Source organism: Cotesia glomerata, linkage group LG7 (genome assembly GCF_020080835.1).
Source record: "Cotesia glomerata isolate CgM1 linkage group LG7, MPM_Cglom_v2.3, whole genome shotgun sequence".
NCBI lineage: Eukaryota > Metazoa > Arthropoda > Insecta > Hymenoptera > Braconidae > Cotesia > Cotesia glomerata.
In genome coordinates this window covers 24,909,785-24,935,792 of record NC_058164.1, presented here as the reverse complement: position 1 = coordinate 24,935,792, position 26,008 = coordinate 24,909,785, and the positions used below count along the sequence as shown (strand labels likewise).

Below are 26,008 nucleotides of genomic sequence, written 5' to 3'. Positions count from 1 at the left end.
CGGATTCCGGTTAATTTTTATAGTTTCAAACAGTAAAGCGGACATCGGGGTGGCAAAAATATAAATATTACAGAACTTAATGTAGAAAGTATGAAAGCCACAATTTATAATTTTATATCCAAAATAAGTGATTAATAGCTGTCGCTATAGCAAATAACGACTCTTTCATCTTAAAAAATTACAGTTTCAAACAGTAAAAATTGCCATTTCAATATATAGTCGATATTATGAGAAGAAGGGGAACTTAGATGAAAGAGAAGGGAGTTCACTCTGGGAGAATTTAACATTTGAAACAGTAAAAATTATACTTTTAAAATATACATTTTACCAGTCCAAGCAAGTCAATAATTACAGTGATTTTTAGCGTTGCGTTTAAAATTTACCATTTTACTTTGTAAATATTGACGTTGCTTGTATTAGAAATTTACTAACTTCATTTTATACTTTTTACATATCATAAGATCATTTTTTAGCTACGAAATGATAAATATCAAAGTCTGAATTTTTAATTATTATACTTTAAAATTTTAGTCATTTACATGGCAAATCTTACTGTTTGAAATAGTATTTTTTTCCATGTAAAAAGTGAATTGTAACGTTTAAATGGTAAATATTATAAAGTGAATAGTAAAATCACGATTTTACTGTTTTAAATGGTAATTTTTAGCAGTTGATCATTCCTTATTATAAATCGACTGTTATTTATTACAGTTTACTTTTTTCCGTGTTGTATTTGACTTGGCAACACCGCTTGCGCAGTTACTCAAAGCATAAGTAACCGCGGTTTTTTAAATGCTAGAAGATCTTAATCATTTTAGTTAGACAGTAAACATAAATAAATTAAAAGGTTAGGGAACTCTTTTTGTGTTGTCAAGTGTATACCGGTAATTCAGAGTGCTATATTTTTTATTAGTCAATTAAATGTTAATAATTATTTAATGAGTAAATTTATCGGAAATTTCCTCAACAAATGTTATTAATTAATTTTAAGATAACAAAAGTATTTCTATGTATTATTTTTTTATAGACATTCTTTACACTATAAAAGTACTTGGATTTCCTTAAAGTTTGAAATTCCCGCCAATATTCAAGACTTTTGAAAATCCCGCGGGTTGATATCTATAATGGCGGCTTTAGTTCCAACAGCTGATTGCTCTCTCTTCAGTTTTAAGAATTTTTGATCGATTATAATTAATTTGCACAGATTTAAACAATAATATTTTGCAGTTTTATACAATTAAGTAGTATTCATTCAATAGAAAAAAAAAAAAATTTTCGCAACACCTCAATGAAATTTTTATAGACATTCTTTACAATAGAAGGGTACTTGGATCTTTTCAAAGTTTGAAATTCCCGCCAATATTCAAGGTTTTTGAAAATCCCGCGGGTTGATATCTTCAATGGCGGCTTCAGTTCCAACAGCTGATTGCTCTCTCTTCAGTTTTGAGAATTTTTTATCGATTATAATTAATTTGCACGGATTTAAACAATAATATTTTGCAGTTTTATAGATTTAAGCAGTATTAAGGAGATCCACGCGTAAAATTTTTAAAACCTCCTGAAAATTTTTAAATTCAATCTACGTAGAATAATTAATAAAAAAATTAAAAAACAGTAGATTTCCGGGATTTAATCAAATAATTAGGTTTGAATATTGTAATTTTTACATGAATAGAGATTCTACCAGCCGGTATTTGGTTAAGAATCTAATGCAATTTACGATTTTAAAAAAATTTTATTTTCATTGAATTTGATTGAAAAAATAATAAGCTTTCAATTAAAACAATAAAAAAGTAGCTTTCTGAACGTATTACGGAGATATTTTAGATTTTTCATGAAAAATCACTCGGAACGCGTTGTTTCAAGTCTTGTATTTGACTTGGCAACACCGCTTGCGCAGTTACTCATGCGCATAAGTACCCGCCGTTTTTTTAATGCTAGAAGATCTTAGTCATTCTAGTTAGACAATAAACATAAATAAATTTGAAGGTTAGGGAACTCTTTTTGTGTTGTCAAGTGTATACCGGTAATTCAGAGCGCTATATTTTTTATTATTCAATAAAATATTAATAATTATTTAATGATTAAATTTATCGGAAATTTCCTCAATAAATATTAAAAATTAATTTTAAGATAGTATTATTTTTTTATAGATATTCTTTACACTAGGATCTCCTTAAATTCTTATATCTGTTTGGCGCCAATGAAACTTTTAAGAATGCGAAAACTTTCGTGTTTCCCGAAATTCCACGGAGAAGAAGGGGAAGAATAAAGCAGATGGGAAGAAAAGAAGCTGCCAGGACTTAACAAAAAATAATAAATAAAAACAAAATGACAATAAAAGTAAGAGTATAGGTTAAAATAAAAATAATGCGTGTATAAAGTGAAAGATAAAAAATGTTTAAGTATAAAAATAATAAAAAGGTAACAGAAGAGAAGAGAAGAGCCTGAGGGGCATCATCCCTTGCCCGCTGAAAAACGACCAGTAGAAGAAGAAGAAGAAGAAGAAGAGGAAGAAGAAAGAAAAAGAAGAAGGAGAAGAAGTAAAGAAAGTGGAGGGGTTAAGAGCCGAATCTCTATACTATATAGCTAAGCGTGTTAGTGTATAGTAAGGCCTATACTATAGCGGCGTCGAACAACGGCAATTTAAAACCGCGGCCATGTTTCTCCCCTTTCACTTCACTCCTGAAGCTAAAGAAGAGACGGTCTCTCTCGCTCCAATTGCTTTTAGTGGACGAAGACGACAGTCGGCTGTTTTTTTTCTCATTCAAAATTCAAGCGGACCTTGACTCCCCCCTCCCGCTGGCCATACCATCCCTTCCGACGTGTCTCTTTCTCTCTTGATGTGGTCTCCTTGTCTCTTGAGCCGAGATTAGGATCAACCTCGCACGGACTTGTAGATCGTTAGTATATACCTGCGATGCGGATTTTTATGACTTCGGACTAAGACGGCTTTTAACGAGTTTCAGTGACCTTTTTTTTTTCCTTTAAAGGTATTTTGGTGTATTCCTCCTTTTATTGGGGCATCTTATCTAGTCGATGACCATCAATCTGGTGTTTATAGGCTTTTGTCAAGAATTAGGGCGAATTCGATTTGTTGATTTTTAAATAGATGGTTATTTAGTTGGAATTGTGTGTTTAAAGTTTGGAGATAAACTGGATAGTTATGGGGATTTTTAATCGAGAGGATAGTTTGGAAGATTTGAAAGACTTGGACTAATCGATTGATTTTTGTTTTAGAGAGTAGATTAGGGATTTAAGTGGTAGATTTGATAAAAAAGAAAAGGAACTGTTCGATAGATTTGATGGAGAATTTTAAAGATTTGGATAGCTTGGAAGATTTGGAAGATTTGAATTATTTTATAGATTTGGAAAGATTTTAGTGGAGATACTAGTCAATGTAAGATTCAATTGGTATTTTTGAAGGAAACTTTAGAAGATTTGGATAGCGTGGAAGATTTTAAAGATTTGGATAGCTTGGAAGATTTAAAAGATTTGAACTATTTTATAGATTTGAGATGATTTCATTGGAGATACTAGTCAATGTAAGATTCAATTGGTATTTTTGAAGGAAACTTTAGAAGATTTGGATAGCTTGGAAGATTTAAAAAATTTTAACTATTCGATAGATTTGATGGAAAATTAAAAAGATTTGGATAGCTTGGAAGATTTGAACTATTCGATAGATTTTAATTTTGGAAAGTTGATATGGGATTTAAGTAGTAGATTTGATAAAAAAGAAAAGGACCTACTATTCGATAGGTTTGATGAAAAATTTTAAAGATTTGGATAGCTGGAAGATTTGAAAGATTGGAACTATTGGATGGATTTGGAAAGATTTTATTGGAGAAATTAGTTAATGTAAGACAAAATTGGTATTTTTGATGGAAAATTTAAAAAATTTGGATAGCTTGGAAGATTCAAAAGATTTGATCTATTCGATAGATTTGATGGAAAATTTAAAAGATATGGATAGTTTGGAAGATTTAAAAGATTTGAATTATTCAATAGATTTTTATTTTAGAAAGTAGATTTGGGATTAAAGTGGTAGATTTGATGAAAAAGAAAAGGAACTATTCGATAGATTTGATGGAGGATTTTAAAGATTTGGATAGCTTGGAAGATTTGGAAGATCTGAACTATTAGATAGATTTGGAAAGATTTTATTGGAGATACTAGACAATGTAAGATTCAATTGGTGTTTTTGATGGAAAATTTAAAAAATTTGGATAGTAGAAGATTCAAAAGATTTGAACTATTCGATCGATTTGATGGAATATTTAAAAGATTTGGATAGCTTGGAAGATTTTAAAGATTCGAACAATTTGATAGACTTGGAAAGATTTTATTGCAAAAATTAGTCAATATGAGATTCAATTGGTATTTTTGATGGAAAATTTAAAAGATTTGGATAGCGTGTAAGATTTAAAAGATTTGAACTATTCGATAGATTTGATGAAAAATTTAAAAGATTTGGATAGCTTGGAAGATTTAAAATATTTAAATTGCTTGATAGATTTGGAGAGATTTTATTGAAGAAATTAGTCAATGTAAGATTCAATCGGTATTTTTGATGGAAAGTTAAAAATGTTTGAATAGTTTGGAAGATTCAAAAGATTTGAACTATTCGATAGATTTGATGGAATATTTAAAAGATTTGGATAGCTATGAAGATTTGGAAGATTTCAACTATTTTGTAGATTTGGAAAAATTTAATAGGAGAAACTAGTCAATGTAAGATTCAATTAGTATTTTTGATGGATAATTTTAAAGATTTGGATTGCTTGGAAAATTTAAAGGATTTGAACTATTCGATAGATTTGGAAGTTTGAATCTTAGAAGGTAGTTAATATGGGATTGAATTGGCAGATTTAATGAAAAATTAAAAAAAAAATGATCTATTTGATAGATATGGTAGATTTAGTAGTAAGATTTGATTGGGACTAAATTATTAGATTTGATGAATAATTTGAAAGATTTGGATAGTTTGAAAGACTAAAACTATTTTATAGATTTAGATAGTGTTTATCTTAAAAATTAGACAATGTGGGACTAAATTATTAGATTTGATGAAAAATTTATAAGATTTTAGTAGCTTGAAAGATTCAAGTAATTCCAACTATTCGATAGATTTGATAGAAAATTTTAAAGATCAGGATAGTTCGAAAGGTTCAAATAATTTATCTAAACTTTTCAGTAGATTTGGAAAGCTTAAATCTTAAACACTAGTCAATATAGAACTTAATTGTTCGATTTAATGGAAAGATTAAAATAAAAGATTCAAACTATCCAATAAATTTGCAAAGTGCAAATATTACGAGCTAGCTAATGTAGGACTAAAATGTTTGATTTAATAGGAATTTCGATAGATTTAAAGGATAAAAACTTTTGAAACATTTGTTGAAATAGTTCGATTAAATTGGCATGTTTAATTTTTACAATTAAATTTACATTGTATGAAAATTGCAATTTCTGATAGTTTATGATAAATCGATAGTTTATAAATGACACGTCGATATTTGAACTTCATGCCAATGTCCATAGTATTTACAAAACTTCGAACAGCAATCTTTGTTCTTTTCACACTGAAAAAAATATATTATCATTATGATTACTTGCTAATTATTGAGCATTGACGTTTGGAAAAGTTTTAAGTAAACTTTGATTTTAAAAACTAATTTATTAGTAATCTAAAAATATTCTCAGACCAGAGATTTTAGCAAAGTTCTCTATCTTTAGATGCATAATTAAGAAATGACCTTGTATCTTGAGAACTATTGACATTTTTAAAGATATAAGCTCATCCCGATGTTACACTCACCAAGACCTTTCATTCAAGTACCCACATCAATTTTTCATATATTTATATATATTATATATATGTATATATGAAAAATATATCGAAAATGCATGTGGATACTCTAATGAAAGCTCTTGATGAGTATAACATTAGGATGAGCTTATATCTTTAAAAAGGTCAATAGTTAAGGAAGTATGGGGTATTTTAACAAATATCTTGTGAACTATTGACATTTTTAGTAGATTTCATAGAAATCTAACTATTGCATTGGTCCTCATGACGGAACTTTTGAAAAATTTTGCTATATTTCGACTCAGCTCGTCAAGCGGATTCAGAAAATGCATATGGTTCAAAAGTTTATATATGTATGTATTTATATATATATATATATATATATATATATATATATTTGTACGATATAATCGGCATTGTCTCTTCTCTAACTTTCGTAATTCTATACGGATCTCACTAAAACGTAACATACTTATTTTTAGGACGATTTCTGAGGTTAAGTTCTAAGATGAGCTAAATCTGTCGATTAGTTTAGAAATGAGAGCAATTCAAAAATTTTCAAAAATCGCAAAAAATTTTCACTTTTACCTTATTTCCGTGCAATAACAATGGAACGCGACATCCTATCGGATTTCTGCAAATTGCATTTAAAAGTTTATTTAATAAGCTTCAATTTGTGTACTTATTTATTTCTCCAAATTAAATAGTTTAGGAATAATAGCAATTCAAAAATTTTCAAAAATCGCAAAAATTTTCACTTTCACCGTATTTTCGTGCAATTACAATTGAACGCGATATCTTATCAAAATTCTATAAATGGCATCTGAAAGCTTATTAAATAAGCTTTAATTTGTGTACCTCATTATCAGTCTAGGCCAAAAATCAGCTGCTTTCTCAGACAGATTTAATGAAATTTTACTTTTGCATTCGTTTTGACGTCTTTGTTGTTTAATCAAACAGAAATTTATTTTTTTTTTTCATATGCAACCCTAGTAATATTTTTATTATTCACCATGAAATCTACTTTCATTTCGGCTGCCGAATGGCCTTTTTAAAGATATAAGCTCATCCCGATGTTACACTCATCAAAACCTTTCATTTGAGTACCCACATCAATTTTTCATATGTTTTATATATTTATATATTTCACAAATACCATATATATATATATTTATATATATATATATATATATATATATATATATATATATAAAATATATAAAAAATACTATGTAGGTATTTAAATGAAAGGTCTCGATGAGTGTAACATCAAAATGAGTTTATATCTTAAAAAATATCAATAATTAAGAAATGACATTGTATCTTGTCAACTAATGATATTATTAAAGATATAAGCTCACCCCGACATTACACTCATCAAGACCTTTCATTTAAGTACCCACATCAATTTTTTATATATTTATATATAATATAAATATATGTATATATGAAAAATATATCAAAAATGTATGTGGGTACTCAAGTAAAAGCTCTTGATGAGTGTAACATCAGGATGAGCTTATTTCTTAAACAACGTCAATATTCAAGAAAGTACAGAGAATTTTAACAAATATATTGTGAAATATTGACATTTTTAAAGATATAAGCTCATCCTGAAGTTACACTCATCAAGAGCTTTCATTTGAGTACCCACATCAATTTTTCATATATTTTATATATTTATATATATTACATATATGTATATATGAAAAATATATCAAAAATACATGTGGGTACTCAAATGAAAGCTCTTGATGAGTGTAACTTGAGGATGAGCTTATATCATTAAAAACGTCATTATTTAAAAAAGTACAGTGCAATTTAACAAAAATCATTATTTAATAAAGCCAAACTTCATTTATTTATGAAATGCTATTAATAAGTGTTAAAATAAAATTTTGAATGGTTTCATTAGAAAATTTAATTATTTAAGATATTTTATCCTGAAATCAATAATCATGTAACCTAATAAAAATAAACCTTCCAAAAAAAGATATATCGTTCTATAAAATAAAATTCTCACGTGTGTTGACATTTAGAATTAAAAAAAGGTAAAATTAACAAACCTGGAGTTCGTACTGGTTTATAATTCTGATACTCTAACACATACTAGTAGATATATAGAATTATTACTAGACAGCAGACTTCCGGTAAAGGTCGAGCGTATCTTTCACCAAGTACACAACAAGTGATGCATACCAATATCGTAACGCAAACCACCACCACAGGTACTATACACAATCTATATATAATAGGAATATAAGGTATAAAAAGCCATTAATCATGACGCAATGTTGCTCGAAAACAGTAGATGTATGTATTATATACACCAAAACTCTAAATACTAACCACCGTAGCGGTAGTTGTATTTGTATTTATGTATTCCACATATATAATACACACACCAGGGATTCGTTTCGATGACTCGTGAGATTCTTTTGGAATAATGTAAGCGAATAGGCTTATTCGAGTACGGGTATTATGTCTACCGATCACCATACAATAAGAGCGAGATAATGCTAACCAGTGCAACGAGAACTCTTAAGAGAGAGAAAAAGAGGGAGAGAAAATCTAGACGCTGAGCAACTAGGAGCAAGTGAATTGAATGAACAAAATGTAATATATATGCTTTGACCGATCACGTTCACAACCTGTATACCGACAACCAATACCGCTCTTGGTGGATCTACGAAAAGTCATTGTTCATGCTTGTGAAGGATCATAAGCACTTGTCATCGAATGGTAGTCGTTGGTACAGTTAGTCATTATCTGAGGATTATACTTTAAGTGGCTTGGTATTGTTGACCGATTTTGTGACCCTGTTATCGGAGATTAGAACTAGTTTTGTAGACTAATATTTTTTTGTTGGTACTAATTTTATGGTTACGATTTGCAGCTGTAAATTATTGAGCTTGAATTAGATTTACATGGGAAGATTGAGAGGAAAATGGAGGATTAGAGAGTGAACGGGAGGTTTTAGAGGAAAATAAGGTGGATAGTTGAAAAGCTGGTGAAATTCCGCACAAAATGAGCCGTCGCACGATTTGATTGGCCGCAGGTCGATTTTTGATTAATTGATTAATAAAATATTAATGCCGTTAATCTTAGAAAGGAGTGAAGATTAATATGGGTTGTTTGGGTTCATTTTACTTGGAATTTTAATATCTAGGTCGCGGTGTAACTAATTTACTGAAATTCACCATTTTGTTTTTTTGTGGATCTCTATAAATTATTTTAGAAGCGGGAATTAATGATGAACATTATGTTTTGCTAATTTTTCGTTGAAAAATTTATTTCTCAACAAAATAAGTAGATTACAGTAAAAGCTCTTAAGATTCCACACAAAATAAGCCGTCGCGCGATTTGATTGGCCGGAGGTCGATTTTTGATTAATTGATTAATAAAATATTAACGCCGTTAATTTGATGAAGGACTGGAGATTACTAGGGGTTGTTTGGGTTCATTTTACTCGGGATTTTATTATCTAGGTCGCAATCTAACTAATTTACAAAAATTAACCATTTTATTTTTTTGTTAATCTCTATAAATTATTTTAGAAGCGAGAATTAATGATAAACATGATTTTTTGTTAATTTTTCGTTGAAAAATTTATTTCTCAGCAAAATAAGTAGAAAATTGTAAAAGCTCTTGAAATTCCGCACAAAATAAGCCGCCGCGCGATTTCATTGGTCGCAGGTCGATTTTTGATTAATTGATTAATAAAATATTAACGCCGTTAATTTGATGAAGGGCTGGAGATTAATAGGGGTTATGGGGGTTCATTTTTCTCGGGATTTCATTATCTAGGTCGCAGTGCGAGTAATTTTTAAAAATAAATAAGTTTATTTTTTTATCAATTCTTCGGAAGACAACTTTTAAAGAAGAAAAATTAGTAGTTAATATTCAACACTGTTTAAGTTATGCCGTTAAAAAATGAATGTAGGAATAAAAAAACCCACATTACTGAAATGAACGTGAATAATTCCAGGAGTAGCTCGGGATCCAGTTATCCATATTGATTACGCTCGGATAGCCATTAGCGACAAAATGGGTAATGGTACTATTAACCGATTTTTAACTGAGTATCTGGTAGTACTCAGAATGCGTGACGCACAATGTTTAAAAAGGCAGATATAATAAAAATAACAATATCAAGTTGATCAAAGTGAACAGAGCATAGACTAGAGGCACATTACACATTACACGATTGTGGAGCATTAAAGGACTGACTCAATAGAGAGATCGCCGGCAATCGATTGCAGATATCGAAACCTGCTATCAGCCTTTCCATACTTAAGCTATGTGTCCAACAAGTTTGTCCGATATGGAGAGTTAATGCGGTATAAATAATAATAACATTAATAATAATGATAATAATAACAGTAACAGTAACAGTAACAATAAAAACCCAGGACACACGTTGCTCGCCGGAAAATAAATAAATGAATAAATAAAAATGGTAAATCGTTGACATGAATTGCGCATTACCGAACAGGAGTTGACATTAGTTGCGGTTATTGTCAAAGGAAATGTACGCGTGCTCGTATCGGTAGTTTGTGAAATCTTTATGATGCAGAGTGTGTGCTAAAATGACTGGTTTATCGGGACAATTCATTGGTAACATGAATGCCAACTGCTTTTGTAATGATCAACCTTTTTCTCTTAAATGTGGATTTTAAAGTGTGTACTTTGGCATCCACCCCATTCGGAGCGAGCTTAATTGATCCTCTTTAACCGAATTAGAGACTAGTCATATGATAAGGATCAACGGGATCAATTTTAAATACATTTTTTCGTAAATTTCTTTGGAAAATTAATTTTTGGATAAAATAACTTGGATAGTTAAAAAGATTTTGAGATGCTGCGTAAAATGAGCCGTTGCACGACTTGATTCGTCGCAGGTCGATTTTTGATTAATTGATTAATAAAATATTAATGTCGTTAACCTTGTGAAGGAGTGAAGGTAAATATGGGTTGTAAGGGTTCATTTTACTCAGGATTACATTATTTAGATTGCAGTGTAACTAATTTACAAAAATTAACTACTTTATTTTTTTGTTAATCCCCATAAATAATTTCAGAACCAGGAATCAATAATAAAAATTAGTTTTTACTAATTTTTCGTTGAAAACTTTTATTTCTCAACAAAATAATTATAATATTGTAAAAGCTTTTGAAATTCCGCACAAAATGAGCCGTCGCGCGACCTGATCTGTCGTAGGTCGATTTTTGATTAATTGATTAATAAAATATTAACGCCGTTAATCTTATGAAGGAGTGAAGGTAAATATTGGTTGTTTAGGTTCATTTTACGCAGAATTTCATGATCTAGGTCGCAGTACTCAAGGCGTTTAAAAAAACAACCTTCATTTTTTCACTAATCAACGAGTCCGCGAATTTTATTTAAAATAAATGAATCGTATAATTGAATTGATCGGACAACAATCAATAATTAAATTGGAGCGGATAAGTAATTTATGTTAATGTTAATAACGCTTTAATGTTAATAGCAATAGTAATGTTAATGAATTTATTAACAGTAATTGGCTTAGGGTAAGGGCCGGTTTCCATGGCAGCCTCTTGTTCCATTTCCCAATTTATCTACTAGTACAGAGCACAGACAACTAGATATAGAGTAGAGAGCTTAATATCGTACATATGTAGCCCGTGTGTACAGTCTCGAGCACATGCATACAACGGCGCGATAGGGATCTGTATAGAGTGCGGGCATCAGCTCGTTCACAAACATCCCAATGACCACTTTAATCAGTATCATGAAATGTTCCACGTCATTAGGAACACTAAAACCTGATAGATATTTAACATTCGCATTTGAATTGGACGTGTGTTGAGCGTTGATAAACCGGAGCTTTTCCACTGGACATTATCCGAATATAAGCGTTGATAAAGGGTCATAAAGACGCATTACCAATATAATAAACTTCGATTGCAATCCAACATTTACCATCCACCGTCCAACAGTCCAACTGTCCACTTATATCAGCTGAATAGGGGCAGTTATGGACACGGTCTGCCTACTGGTCCGCAGATTCTTTTTCCGGGCCATCGATTCGCCGATTTCATCGACATCCATCCCGTGGATCATCTGCCGGCTGACATTTGGATCCACCGTGACTGGAACGAATTTGGAATTCGGGATTAATGGTCCCAGTTCTGAAGAAGATTTTGGTTTATATAAATAAATTATTAGGAAGATACGGATTCTGGAGATTCTGTATCTAGTGGTGGTACAGGGATTAGAGTTAGTATTATATTTCTGTCCTCTGGACTATCCTACCCTGTGTCGTTTGCCGATAGAATATGTGTTGTATGTATTACAATATTGTATTGCAGGGAAAACAATAATTGCCAATGCTAACATAGTTGCTCTGATACATTTAGAGGGTGTCTGTAGAAGTTTATGTGTTATTAAGATACAGATGTTGGAGGTTTGGTATTTTAAAGGAATTAAAGGAATACCTTTAAAGGTATTGGGTCTCGTTCCGGTATTGGGTCTTTTACCTTAAAGCTCCTGAAATTACGCGTGAAATGAGCCGTCGCGCGACTTGATCCGCCACAGGTCGATTTTTGATTAATTGATTAATAAAATATTAACGCCGTTAATTCTATGAAAGGCTAGTCATAAATATGGGTTGTACGGGTTCATTTTTCTCAGGATCTCATGATCTAGGTCGCGGTGCACCTAATTTTCAAAAATTAACAATTTTATTTTTTTGTTAATCTTCAAAAGGCGGCAATTTAACGTAAAAATCTTTAAATTTCAATAATAAATATCAGTACATACCAAAAGTCGTTTTGTCGGGCCGCAGCAAAGATCACCTGTGTACACGTACTCGTGTGCTTGTATATTAAGCCTACAATTATCGAGCAAACAGCAAATAGTGTAAATAGTATCATTTTAGCACCAGAAACATCCTGGACAGGAATGTAATAGCCTAGACTACTTACCATGTACCACATGTTTTTTTACACATTGGGTATATGTGTGTGTGTCTAATTTCGCTAATGAACCTGGAACCTGGCTAACCAACTTAGCATGAGAACTCTGAAAGACGGTCTTTAACCGAAGAAAAGGAATAGTGGTTCCCTTCTTGTTCCTCATCTTGGTCTACCTTCTCTTCTACCTTCTCTTTTGTCTTCACCGCTAGCCCATTGTTTCGCGGCAAGTTCCTGCCAGCCCGATTATAAAACAGCCAACTACAACCTACATCGCTCACATTTTTATTTCTCTCTCACTTGCCGTTTTTTTTTTTGGCTTAATAATTATTATTATTTTTATAAAACTACACCGACAATTATTCTGGCTAATTCTCAGTTCAGTTATAATTCACCTATTTTTTCGTCCAATTATTTCTCCATTAGGACACACATTCGCCAACCGTGACAGATGACGGGTGATGAAAAACCTGTAAAAAAAATAAATTAAGACGGTTGAGTTTAAATTGGTAAAAAGTCGAGAAGAAATGAAAAATTAGGGAGGGATAAAGTGAAGAAGGCGACGTCTAAGAAAAAAACGTTATTGAGATTTTGGCAAAGAGTTCGATGGTGAAGAATAACGGATAAAGAGCAAGGGCTCAATAAGTAAGGTAGGTTTTGTAAATACGGGCAGAGATGTGACGTCAAGCGGAAGCGCCAAGCCACCGTGAACCGTGAGCACTCGATTTATGCCGTCAAAGCCCGAGTGACCGATTGTTATTATTGTTACGCTTTTTTTTTTTTTTTTATTGTCTTGTTGTTATTTTCGTGGTCACTTCGATCAGTCAGCCAATCTGGTTCATTTAGTACCGGTGATGGATCTTCAAGCCTCTATGTTTCATGTCCGGGAAGTCTGAATGATCTAATACAATTAAACTTGATTTATCCGACGTTTTTCCACGGTGACCTACATCTAGTCTAATTTATCAGTTCGGGATTTTAGTTTTATTTTTATGGGAATTTTTGGTCGTATTAAAATTGGGTTTAGTATCGTGGAAATCGGAAAATAATAAAATTTTTATCGGAGGTAAGGTAAAAGCCCCAATAGATGATCACGTACCAATATATGATCATCTATTGGGGCTTTTACCTTATTAATACTATTTCATGATATCAAATAAAGTTAAAGTATTGTTTGAAAAAGTTTTTCGCTTCTAAAATCGTAAAAAAATAAAATTGTTTATTTTTGAAAATTAGATGTTCCGCGACCTAGATCATGAGATCCTGAGAAAAATGAACCCCTACAACCCGTATTTATGACTAGCCCTTCATAGAATTAACGGCGTTAATATTTTATTAATCAATTAATCAAAAATCGACCTGCGGTGGATCAAGTCGCGCGACGGTTCATTTTATGCGGAATTTCAAGAGCTTTTACTTTATTCCACTTATTTTGTTAAGAAACATATTGTTTAACGAAAAATAAGCAATAAATAACTTTTATTATCGATTCCCGCTTCTGAAATCATTTACAGCGACTAACAAAAAAACAAAATTGTTAATTTTTGATAATTAGGTGTTCCGCGACCTAAATCATGAGATCCTGAGAAAAATGAACCCTTACAACCTGTATTTATGATTAGTCTTTCATAAAATTAACGGCGTTAATATTCTATTAATCAATTAATCAAAAATCAACCTGCGGCGGATCAAGTCGCGCGATGGCTCATTTCACGCGGAATTTCAAGAGCTTTATAACTCTCTATATACTGAAATTTCTTCTGGAATGACAGTGTCTTTAAACTCGAAATGTATCGTAAACACATGGGATTATTTTTTGAAAATTCGCCTACTGGGCTTTGACCAAGAAGAAATATTAAAAAACATTGATATTATGAAGAAAGCTGTTGGGTCGACGGGCGAACAAATAGATGGGATATCATGATAAAATTTCACTTATAACTGAATCTGTCATTGGAAAAAGATTTTATTTTAAGAGCTTATCTATAAACAGTTCATTGATGTGTTTGAAATTCGGAAGAAATCAAGCACTGATATTTCTTCTGTAAATTTGAAAGTTATTTTGAAGAGTTTTAGGTTTAATTACCTCAAACGTAAGAATTTTAGGGAATGACAATGTCAGCGTGAGCTCACTAATTTTTGTTGGAACCTCCATAAGCGATGGAAAAACAAAACTACTAAAGTTAAATTCCAAGTGTCCAGCAGTGTCAATTTTAGCTCATATGACCCCATCAAATTTACAAAACAAAGACACTAACGGAGCCGTTAAGTTCCTCCAAGATTCCTTATTTACAAAGTAAATCTCCAAGATTAGCCTTGAAAAAGCTTTGGAACATTCGGGAATAAGAAATGAAAGTTTTTTTGCAACACCTTGAGATTTCCGACACAAGTTCCTGTAAAATACCAAACCTCCAACATCTGTATCTTAATAACACATAAACTTCTACAGACACCCTCCAAATGTATCAGAGCAACTATGTAAGCATTGGCAATTATTGTTTTCCCTGCAATACAATATTGCAATACATACAAGACATATTCTATCGGCAAACGACACAGGATAGGATAGTCCAGAGGACAAAAATATAATACTAATTCTAATCCCTGTACCACTACCAGATACTAACGGAGAAGCACTGATATTTCTTCTGTTAATTTGAAAGTTATTTTGAAGAGTTTTAGGTTTATTACCTCAAACGTAAGAATTTTAGGGAGTAACAATGTCAGCGTGAGCTCACTAATTTTTGTTGGAACCTCCATAAGCGATGGAAAAACAAAACTACTAAAGTTAAATTCCAAGTGTCCAGCAGTGTCAATTTTAGCTCATATGACCCTATCAAATTTACAAAACAAAGACACTAACGGAGCCGTTAAGTTCCTCCAAGATTCCTTGTTTACAAAGTAAATCTCCAAGATTAGCCTTGAAAAAGCTTTGGAACATTCGGGAATAAGAAATGAAATTTTTTTTGCAACACCTTGAGATTTCCGACACAAGTTCCTGTAAAATACCAAACCTCCAACATCTGTATCTTAATAACACATAAACTTCTACAGAAACCCTCCAAATGTATCAGAGCAACTATGTAAGCATTGGCAATTATTGTTTTCCCTGCAATACAATATTGCAATACATACAAGACATATTCTATCGGCAAACGACACAGGATAGGATAGTCCAGAGGACAGAAATATAATACTAATTCTAATCCCTGCACCATCACCAGATACAGTAGAGACGGTAGATGTGGATTATTGTTTCATTGGACTGCGGTTGATATTATTGATGGAGTTTATTGTCGACGAATGAGTGAAGTGAAGTGGGATCGATGATTTATACCGGCATCTAAATCTAAAATCATTTATTTCTTTGTTGTATTATTATATTGGGAAGAAATAGTATGTAATATATATTTATACATATATATGTCTACATATAAATATATATAAGCGCACCTAACCGCAGCAAATAACTGTTTTGAATTTAGACGGGAATTTATTTTCACCGGATGACATTTATTGATATTTAATAGATTGCTTTATAAATGTGGGCTTGGTTGGTAGTTTGGTAGCCGGCAGAGTGTTTTATTTTATGTTTATGCTTTTTAATAATGCTCTCTGTTCTATGCACCGAGAAGAGGGAAAGTTGAGGGTCGATAGAAGAAAAACTTTTTAAATTAGTTCGATGTTTATTCGATGTGGGAAATAAAGCTAACAATCCTCGATTCTCGATTCTCTATTCGAATGGTTAGGGTATTATATGGGACCAATTGTTGGCACCCTACTGGTTATGCTGCTCTCTTTCCTTTATTTTTTCATTTATCTAAACTTAACTCGTAATTGATGATCGATCTGGTTTATAAATTGTTTTTTAGATAAATATTGCTTGCTAATTAATCATTCTAGTGTCACTTGATCATGTTTATGGTCAAGTTTATTATGTTCCCATGCATCGGTTTTTAAGTAATTGACTTGTTATTTATTGTTGGAATTTTAGATCGGAATTTTGTGAAATTTTAGAGAAGTTAGTTGTGAAAGTTATCGTTAAATATAAATAGGATTATTTATATTAAATTTGATGACTTTATTGTAGTAGTACAATGTTGAATTTATGAACTAAATTTTTTTTAGTTTTGTAAAAATTTATGAAATTTTATAAAATTATTTTTTTTTTAATCAAAAATTAAATAAATTTTATAAAAATTAATGAAATTGAATTTTTTTCAAATTTTATCTGAAAATTTATACAAATTTTCTGTAATTTTATTAATTTTCCTAAAAATTAATTTCTGATTTAAAATTATAATTAACTAGCAACCTTGTGACTTCTATGAGTTGTGAATTATAAAAAATTAATATTTGGCTTTATTAAATGATGACTTGTTATTATAATTTATATACGTGACTGAATAAAGTAGTCAGTACTTGTCTCGGATAGCTTAACTGGTAGAGCCCTTGGCGCGTAACCGAGAGATCTGGGTTCGATTCCCAGTCTGGGCTGTCTGATTATTTTTTCAATTACGGAAAAATCTCCACTGAGTAGGTCCCCCCCTTTCCCCTATCCGTTCTTTCCCAACTCCCTTAAAATTTGCTTTAATATGGCTTTATAATTAAAGCAAATTTATAATTGTTAAATTGCACTGTAATTTCCTAAATATTGAAGTTTTTAAAGATATAAGCTCATCTTGATGTTACACTCATCAAGAGTTTTCATTTGAGTACCCACATGCATTTTTGATATATTTTTCATATATACATATTTATAATATATATAAATATATGAAAAATTGATGTGGGTACTCAAATGAAAGCTCTTGTTGAGTGTAACATCGGGATGAGTTTATATCTTTAAAAATATCAATAGTTCACAAGATATTTGTTAAAATATCCTGTACTTTCTTAAATATTGATGTTTTTAAAGATATAAGCTCATCCCGATGTTACACTCAACAAGAGCTTTCGTTTGAGTACCCACATTTATTTTGATATATTTTTTATATATACATATATAGACATATATATAATTTATATAAATATATGAAAAATTGATGTGGGTACTCAAATGAAAGGTCTTGTTGAGTGTAACATCGGGATGAGTTTATGTCTTTAAAAATGTCAATAGTTCACAAAATACAAAGTAATTTCTTAATTATTGACATTTATGAAGATATAAGCTCATCCCGATGTTACGTTCATTGAAACCTTTTATTTGAGTACCCACATGGCATTTTTTATATATTTTACATATATAGTATTTGTGAAATATATATAATATATATAAATATATGAAAAATTGATGTGGGTACTCAAATGAAAGGTCTTGATGAGTGTAACATCGAAATGAGCTTATATCTTTAAAAATGTTAATAGTTCACAAAATACAAAGTAATTTTTTAATTATTGACAATTTTTAAGATATAAACTCATTTCGATGTTACACTCATCAAGACTTTTTATTCGAGTACCCACATGGCATTTTATATATATTTTACATATATAGTATTTGTCAAATATATATAATATATAAAATATATGAAAAATTGATGTGGGTACTCAAATGAAAGGTCTTGATGAGTGTAACATCGAAATGAGCTTATATCTTTAAAAATGTTGATAGTTCACAAAATACAAAGTAATTTCTTAATTATTGACATTTATGAAGATATAAGCTCATCCCGATGTTACGTTCATTGAAACCTTTTCTTTGAGTACCCACATGGCATTTTTTATATATTTTACATATATAGTATTTGTGAAATATATATAAATATATGAAAAATTGATGTGGGTACTCAAATGAAAGGTCTTGATGAGTGTAACATCGGAATTAGCTTATATCTTTAAAAATGTCAATAGTTCACGAGATACAAGGCCATTTCTTAATTATGTATCTAGAGATACATTTTCGAATGCAGCCTAAATACTTATCATCATAAATTGACTATTGAAGAGAATAATATTTAAGAGAAAAATTTTTTTCGTCCGCTCTTTTGGCACAAAGCCCTATCTTATAGTATCCCTTTTTTGGCATTTGTCACTTGATGTATAATTATAAATTACAACAATAAACGTAAACGCTAGTTAATATTTGAATGGTGTGTGGCTGGATGAGGTCGATTGCCAGCATAAACGCATCTGGCATATCCTTTTGGTTTCAATCGATCGACCAAGATCGTCCCATTAATCGACCTCGGCGATGGCGCTCGCCGGGCAATCCTGTTTGTTTTATTGCTGCTGGTGATGGGGATGTACACACTGCACATAGATACATAGAAAGGATCTGTGTGAATTTATACATCCATATCTGGTGGTATCAGAGTCAGTATCACATACTAGCTACACACATGATCAGGAGAGGAGGTAGGATGAACAGGATAAAAAACAGCGAGAATGCCTATGGAGAGTAGATCGAGGGAAGTAAATCAACGTGGTGTTGTAAATGTATATTATATATACACAGCGTATATATAATATCTATAACTATAAATGTATATCTATGTGTGTATGGCGAAATCGTTTTCACGCTTGTGCAATAGACGAACGGATAAAATCCAGCAATTACCCTGTGTAACGAACTACGCGGCCTATTGCAACCTGTGATCCAATCATCGAGTAGACTATTCGCCATGAACTAGCCTACAGTCTGCCTTGTCTACTATGTCTACTATGTCTACTCCTATATTCTGTTATATATCCACTTTTGTACTTCTAACTTTTATTATTTATTTTGTTTTGTTATTAGTTTTTATTATTATTGCACTTTTATGGGCTTACTGTTAAGGGACGTTCTTTATAGAGCACGTAGATGTCCATCAGAAGTACGCTGGATTTATTTTAGTTATTTAGATAAAGAAAATTGTCTTCGGAAAAAGCAATTTGGGCTTTAAGAAAAATCTAAGAAAATTTGAGAATATTTAGAGAAAAATTGGAATTTTAGAAAATTTTTTTAAATATTATTAAATTTTTTGAAATTTAATAATTGATATGAAATATTAACATTTTTAAAGATATAAGCTCGTCCTGACGTTACACTCATCGAGAGCTTTCATTTGAGTACCCACATCAATTTTTCATATATTTTATATATTATATATATTTCACAAATACTATATATGTAAAATATATATAAAATGCCATGTGGGTACTCTAATAAAAGGTCTTGATGAGTGTAACATTGAAATGAGTTTATATCTTAAAAAATGTCAATAATTAAGAAATTACCTTGTATATTGTCAACTACTGACATTTTTAAAGATATAAGCTCATCCTGACGTTACACTCATAGAGAGCTTTTATTTGAGTACCCACATCAATTTTTCATATATTTTATATATTATATATATTTCACAAATAATATATATGTAAAATATATAAAAAAATACCATGTGGGTACTCAAACGAAAGGTCTCGATAAGTGTAACATTAAAATGAGTTTATATCTTAAAAAATGTCAATAATTAACAAATTATCTTGTATATTGTCAACTACTGACATTTTTAAAGACATAAGCTCATCCTGGCGTTACACTCATCGAGAGCTTTCATTTGAGTACCCACATCAATTTTTCAAATATTTTATATATTATATATATTTCACAAATACTATATATGTAAAATATATATAAAATGCCATGTGGGTACTCGAATAAAAGGTCTTGATGAGTGTAACATCGAAATGAGTTTATAACTTAAAAAATGTCAATAATTAAAAAATTACCTTGTATCTTGTGAAATATTGACATTTTTAAAGATATAAGCTCATCTTGAGGTTACACTCATCACGACCTTTCATTTGAGTACCCACATGCATTTTTGATATATTTTTCATATATTTATATATATCTAATATATATAAATATATAAAATATATGAAAAATTGATGTGGCTACTCAAATGAAAGCTCTCGATGAGTGTAACATCGGGATGAGTTTATATCTTTAAAAATGTCAATAGTTAAAAAAGTACAGTGAAATTTAATAAAAATCATTATTTATAATGAACTAAAATTTTATTTATTTTTTAGATCTAAACAGTGATTGGCAAAAGAAATTTTTTCATACGCTCTTTTGGCTTTGCAATAAAAAACTTTTTTTAGAATTTTTTTTTAGCTGACCAAAAAAAGTTATAAATTTTTGAAAAAATAAAAACCGGATTTTTTTTAAACAGCTAAATTAAAAAAAAATTCAATTTATTATAATGGATAAATAATAGTAATAATAATAATTTTAAGAAATTATTCGTATAGATAAAGTCAAAAAAGACATCAATTAATAATATATGATTTGTCATGTCAACTCATTATCATTATCAAACATAAAACGATATACAAACCATACGTCAAATAAAATGTATTCTAAAATGTCAATTAGTTCCAGTCGCCAGAGACGGCTTATTTTAAATTCCTAAAATAAATAAAAACTATATACTAACTGTATTATATACAAGAGTTTATGCCAGATCGGTTCCGTTTACTAACTCGAGCTTATCTCTATACTAAACACTCACATTTTTATTTAGCCGAAACCCCTACACTCGTCGAGTCAATAGGAATATTAATAGTATATACAGTAGCTAAAAAACAACATAAACTTAATAAATTAATATGTTATTATTTATTTATTACCAAAGAGATTAATAAAAGCAACGGAAAGATAATAAATAAAAGCAAATTTTCATCTATTTTAAAAATAAACACATTTATCAAATATATATATGCATGTATAAAAAAGAAAATACAAAAATAGGAAGTATGATTGTAAAAAGCTCATTTAACTCTCTAGTCGCTTAAAAAATATTTATAATCATTATTTTTAATAATTTAGTTTAAAAAAAATTTTTTTTTGTCTTTAAAAATTTGGAAATTTATAAATTTATTTTTAAAAAATTTTATTTATGATAAATTTATTTTTAAAAAAATTTTATTTATAATGAATTTATTTTTAAAAAATTTTATTTATAATAAATTTATATAATATTTTTGAAAAAAAATTTATTTATTAAATTCTATGCTGAAAATAATTTTAATGGAAAAAATAACCTGAATTTTATAATATTTTCTCAAAATTTTTTTTTTTGCAATTTTTAATTTTTAATAAAAAAAAATAATCATTTAAATATTTAGTAAAGTTATTTTTTAATTAATTTTAATAAAAAATTTATATTAAATTATTGGAATTTTTTTATAACTAAATTTAAATGGAAAATTTTATTAAATTATTGAAAAAAAAAGAAAATACTTTTATTTATCAAAAAAAAATTGTAATTTTTATTTAAAAAAATTTTCATTTATAATAAATTTATTTTTAAAAAATTTATTTATTAAATTCTATGATGAAAATAATTTTAATGGAAAAAATAACCTGAATTTTATAATATTTTCTCAAAATTTTTTTTTTGCAATTTTTAATTTTTAATAAAAAAAAAAACTTATTTCATTTTTTAGTAAAGTTATTTTTTAATTAATTTTATTCAAAAATTCATATTAAATTATTGAAATTTTATAATTAAATTTAAATGAAAAATTTTATTAAATTATTGAAAAAAAAAAGAAAATACTTTTATTTATCAAAAAAAAATTGTAATTTTTATTTTAAAAAATTTTATTTTTAAAAAATTTTATTTATAATAAATTTATATAATTTTTTTGAAAAAAAATTTATTTATTAAATTCTATGCTGAAAATAATTTTAATGGAAAAAATAACCTGAATTTTATAATATTTTCTCAAAATTTTTTTTTTGCAATTTTAAATTTATAATAAAGAAAAATAATCATTTAAATATTTAGTACAGTTATTTTTTAATTAATTTTAATAAAAAATTCACATTAAATCGGTTGTTAGCTTTGGTATATATATTTAATAAATAAATAAAATAAATTATTGAAATTTTTTTATAATTAAATTTGAATAAAAAATTTTATTAAATTATTGAAATAAAAAAAAAATATTTTTATTTAAAAAAAAAACAAAAATTGTAATTTTTAATTAAAAAAATAATTATAAATTAAAAAAATAATAATAATAGATCTAGCTTAGCGCTATAAATATATCGAACAAAATAAATCATGAACTCAATTTTCCAATTACTCAATTCAATATATAGCAATGCCTTCAATACGATCTTTTAAAACTCATTATATGCATATATATGAAAAACCTTGTATTAATAAATTATTAACTTTCTAATCATCTATATTTTTGTTTTCTCAATAAATATTTGATCCCGATTAATGCCTCGAACAATTTATTGTAATTATAATCTTCACAATCGAACAATTCGTTTCAAACTAAAAAGTTCACATCAAGATTATCGACAAATCATCTTAACATCCATAATTATTATCACAATAATTATATATTAATTTGCAACATCAAAAGATGTAAAAGCGAGTGCAATTCTCATGTCCGACCATCAATATTGTTTTTCTTTTTTAAGTTTCTATTAATAATTCAAATCAATATCATTGCGATCGGAATATTAAGAAATACAATTTTATTGTTATTATTATTACAATTATATCCATAATAATAATTATAATTGGAGCATGTTGTAATTTTAGTTCAAAGGGCGCAAAATTCTCGTTAAATTAAAGACCTATTCCTGTACATTTTCTCAATAGTTGTACTAACATTTCCATAATTAACGAAAAAGATAAATATAACTACAAATATATTCTTAAAAAAAAATATCTTGATACTTTTTTTTAACAATTAAATTATGACAATAAAAATTTGATGTTTCAAAATATTAAATGCAATTTTTTTAAAGTAATTTTTTACCCAGAAAAATAAATTAAAAATTAATTTTAAAGAATTTTAATCGTCTTAATTTTTATTATAGATTTAACAATTAAATTATTACAATAAAAATTTGATGTTTAAAAATTTTGAAAGCGATTTTTTAAAAGTAATTTTCTACCCAGAAAAATAAATTAAAAATTAATTTTGATTAAGAAATTAATTTTAAAGAATTTTAATCGTCTTGATTTTTATTTAAAAATTTTTAAACTAAAAAATTTTTCTTAGTTTAAATAAATTTTACTTTGTTAAAAAATTTATTCTTGATTTAAGCTCATTTTTTTTTATTTTTTTTATTGTAGAAATAATTTATTTTTAAAAAATAAAAAAATGATATTTAAATTTAGAGATATTTTTTATTTTTTTGAAATATCGCAAGAAAAATTTCAAAAATTTAGAAGCTGAAAAAAATAAATGCAATTTTTTTATAACTAATTTATTTTTCAAAAAAATATTGTTAAGGATCATCAAATTTCAGTGTAATTTAATTACCCATCAAAACTGATAATAATAAGGTTAGTATACTGATAAAAAAATTTAAATTGATTCAAAAGAAAAAATCTTTGATTAAGAATACCATTTTGAAGACAATAATTAGGACCAGGACTGTGCTTAATTTATGAAATGCAAACTAAAAAATATTTTTAAAAAATTGCACCTACAGTGTTTCAAATTTTTTCCGAATAAAAATTTTTTTATAATAATTTTTTCAATAAAAAAAAATCATAAAAATTTTCAGATATCGGTTAATTTAATTTTCATCCAAAAAACATAAAAATTAAATTAGCCGACATCTGAAAATTTTTAGAATTTTTTTTCATTGAAAAAATCATTACAAAAAAATAAAAAAATTTCATTTGTAAAAAACTTGAAAAATTATAAGTGTTATTTTTAAAAAATATTTTTTAGTTCTAATTTAATTAATAAAAAATTATCAAAATATTAAAAACGTTGGCTAACTTTAGTATTATTGAAAATTAAGTTAACCGACACTCAAAAATTTTTGATTATTTTTTAAATTAAAAATTAGAACTAGAAAACTATTTTTAAAAAATTCCCCAGATAATTTTAAAAATTTACAAGTGAAAATTTTTGTTTTAATTTTTTAAAAATTATTTTTCAATCAAATAAATCAAAATTTTAAAATGTCGGCTAATTTAATATAATAATAAAGTTAGCCGAAATTTTTGATTTTTTTATTTTGCTCAATTAATTAAATTATAACTAAAAAATATATTTTAAAAATAGCACTTACAGTTTTTCAAGTTTTTTACAAGTGAAATTAAAAAAAATTTTTTTTTGTAATAATTTTTTCAATAAAAAAAAATTAAAAAAAATTTTTTTTTGTAATAATTTTTTCAATAAAAAAAAATTAAAAAAAATTTTTTTTTGTAATAATTTTTTCAATAAAAAAAAATTATAAAAATTTTTTTTTATTCAAAATATCATTGCAAGATAAAAAAAAAGTTTTCATTTGTAAAAAACTTGAAAAACTAAGTGCAATTTTTAAAAAATATTTTTTAATTCTAATTTAATAATTAAAAAATTAAGTTATCTTAATTTTTATTAATTTAATTTTCATCGAAAAAACCCCAAATTTTCCAATTTACCCCTTCTAAATTCAAAACTAAAAAAGCATCTAAGCCCGCAATAGCAAGCTTCTTTTTCCAATTCCAAAAAGTCACCGGTATTCCCACCCGAAAGTTAATACACACTCTGAACGAGCAACCTTCCAGCTTACGGGGGATTATATATATATATATATATATATATATCCAAAGGACGCCTGTCAATTTATTTATCGTGCGCATGAGCAGATACCACTGTTCCAAAAAAATCAATGGCCCAGTGGATTCCGGTAGTCATTGTTCTGCTCATCAATATCCTATTTATTATTCATCATCATCACCAGCATCATCATCATCATCATCATCAATAACCAACAACCAATAACCAATTACCAATTACCAAGTCTCTTGAAATCCTACTAACGTATTTGCCATAACCTGGATCCTCAAAGGGTACCTAAGTAACCTGTTTGTAGTCTTTGAAGTCAAAGTTGGCAATAGGAACCAAGTACAATTCAGAGAATCAAACAATCCTTACCTTGGCAGAGGAACAGCAAGCAACATTGCTACATAGTAGTTCTGCATCCGAAATGCGACTGCACTTTGTCTTCTCTTCTTGGAGACTCCACGGCGGCGCTAGTTTCGCCCTTTCCTCTTCTAGAGTAGTCTTCCGTCTCTGTTCACCCAATCTTCCGTCCTTGTCTCTCCATCTGCGCCTCTACATCCACGATCCACTGTAAAACACCCGAATAGCGGTACGATGAAAACCAGCCGGGCAACTATATACACACTAAACTCTACGTTACACACCAACGCCACCACCACCAGCTTCCAGTACTAACACTACGACCACCACACCGTCATTTATTCCCCCACT

At 28.6% G+C, this 26,008-nt stretch overlaps 2 long non-coding RNA genes across 2 annotated transcripts; one reads left to right on the top strand and one right to left on the bottom strand.

The window, feature by feature from the left end:
- The first annotated feature begins 9,260 nt into the window (after window positions 1–9,260).
- Window positions 9,261–12,555, top strand: LOC123269491. Its single transcript, XR_006510433.1, has 2 exons — window positions 9,261–9,300; window positions 12,504–12,555. It is a non-coding gene; the product is annotated as an uncharacterized LOC123269491 (long non-coding RNA).
- Window positions 10,985–25,991, bottom strand: LOC123269488. The gene is made up of 5 exons (XR_006510429.1): window positions 25,670–25,991; window positions 12,782–13,239; window positions 12,618–12,687; window positions 12,335–12,515; window positions 10,985–11,986 (listed from the first exon to the last, which is right to left on the bottom strand). It is a non-coding gene; the product is annotated as an uncharacterized LOC123269488 (long non-coding RNA).
- Window positions 25,992–26,008: the final 17 nt, after the last annotated feature.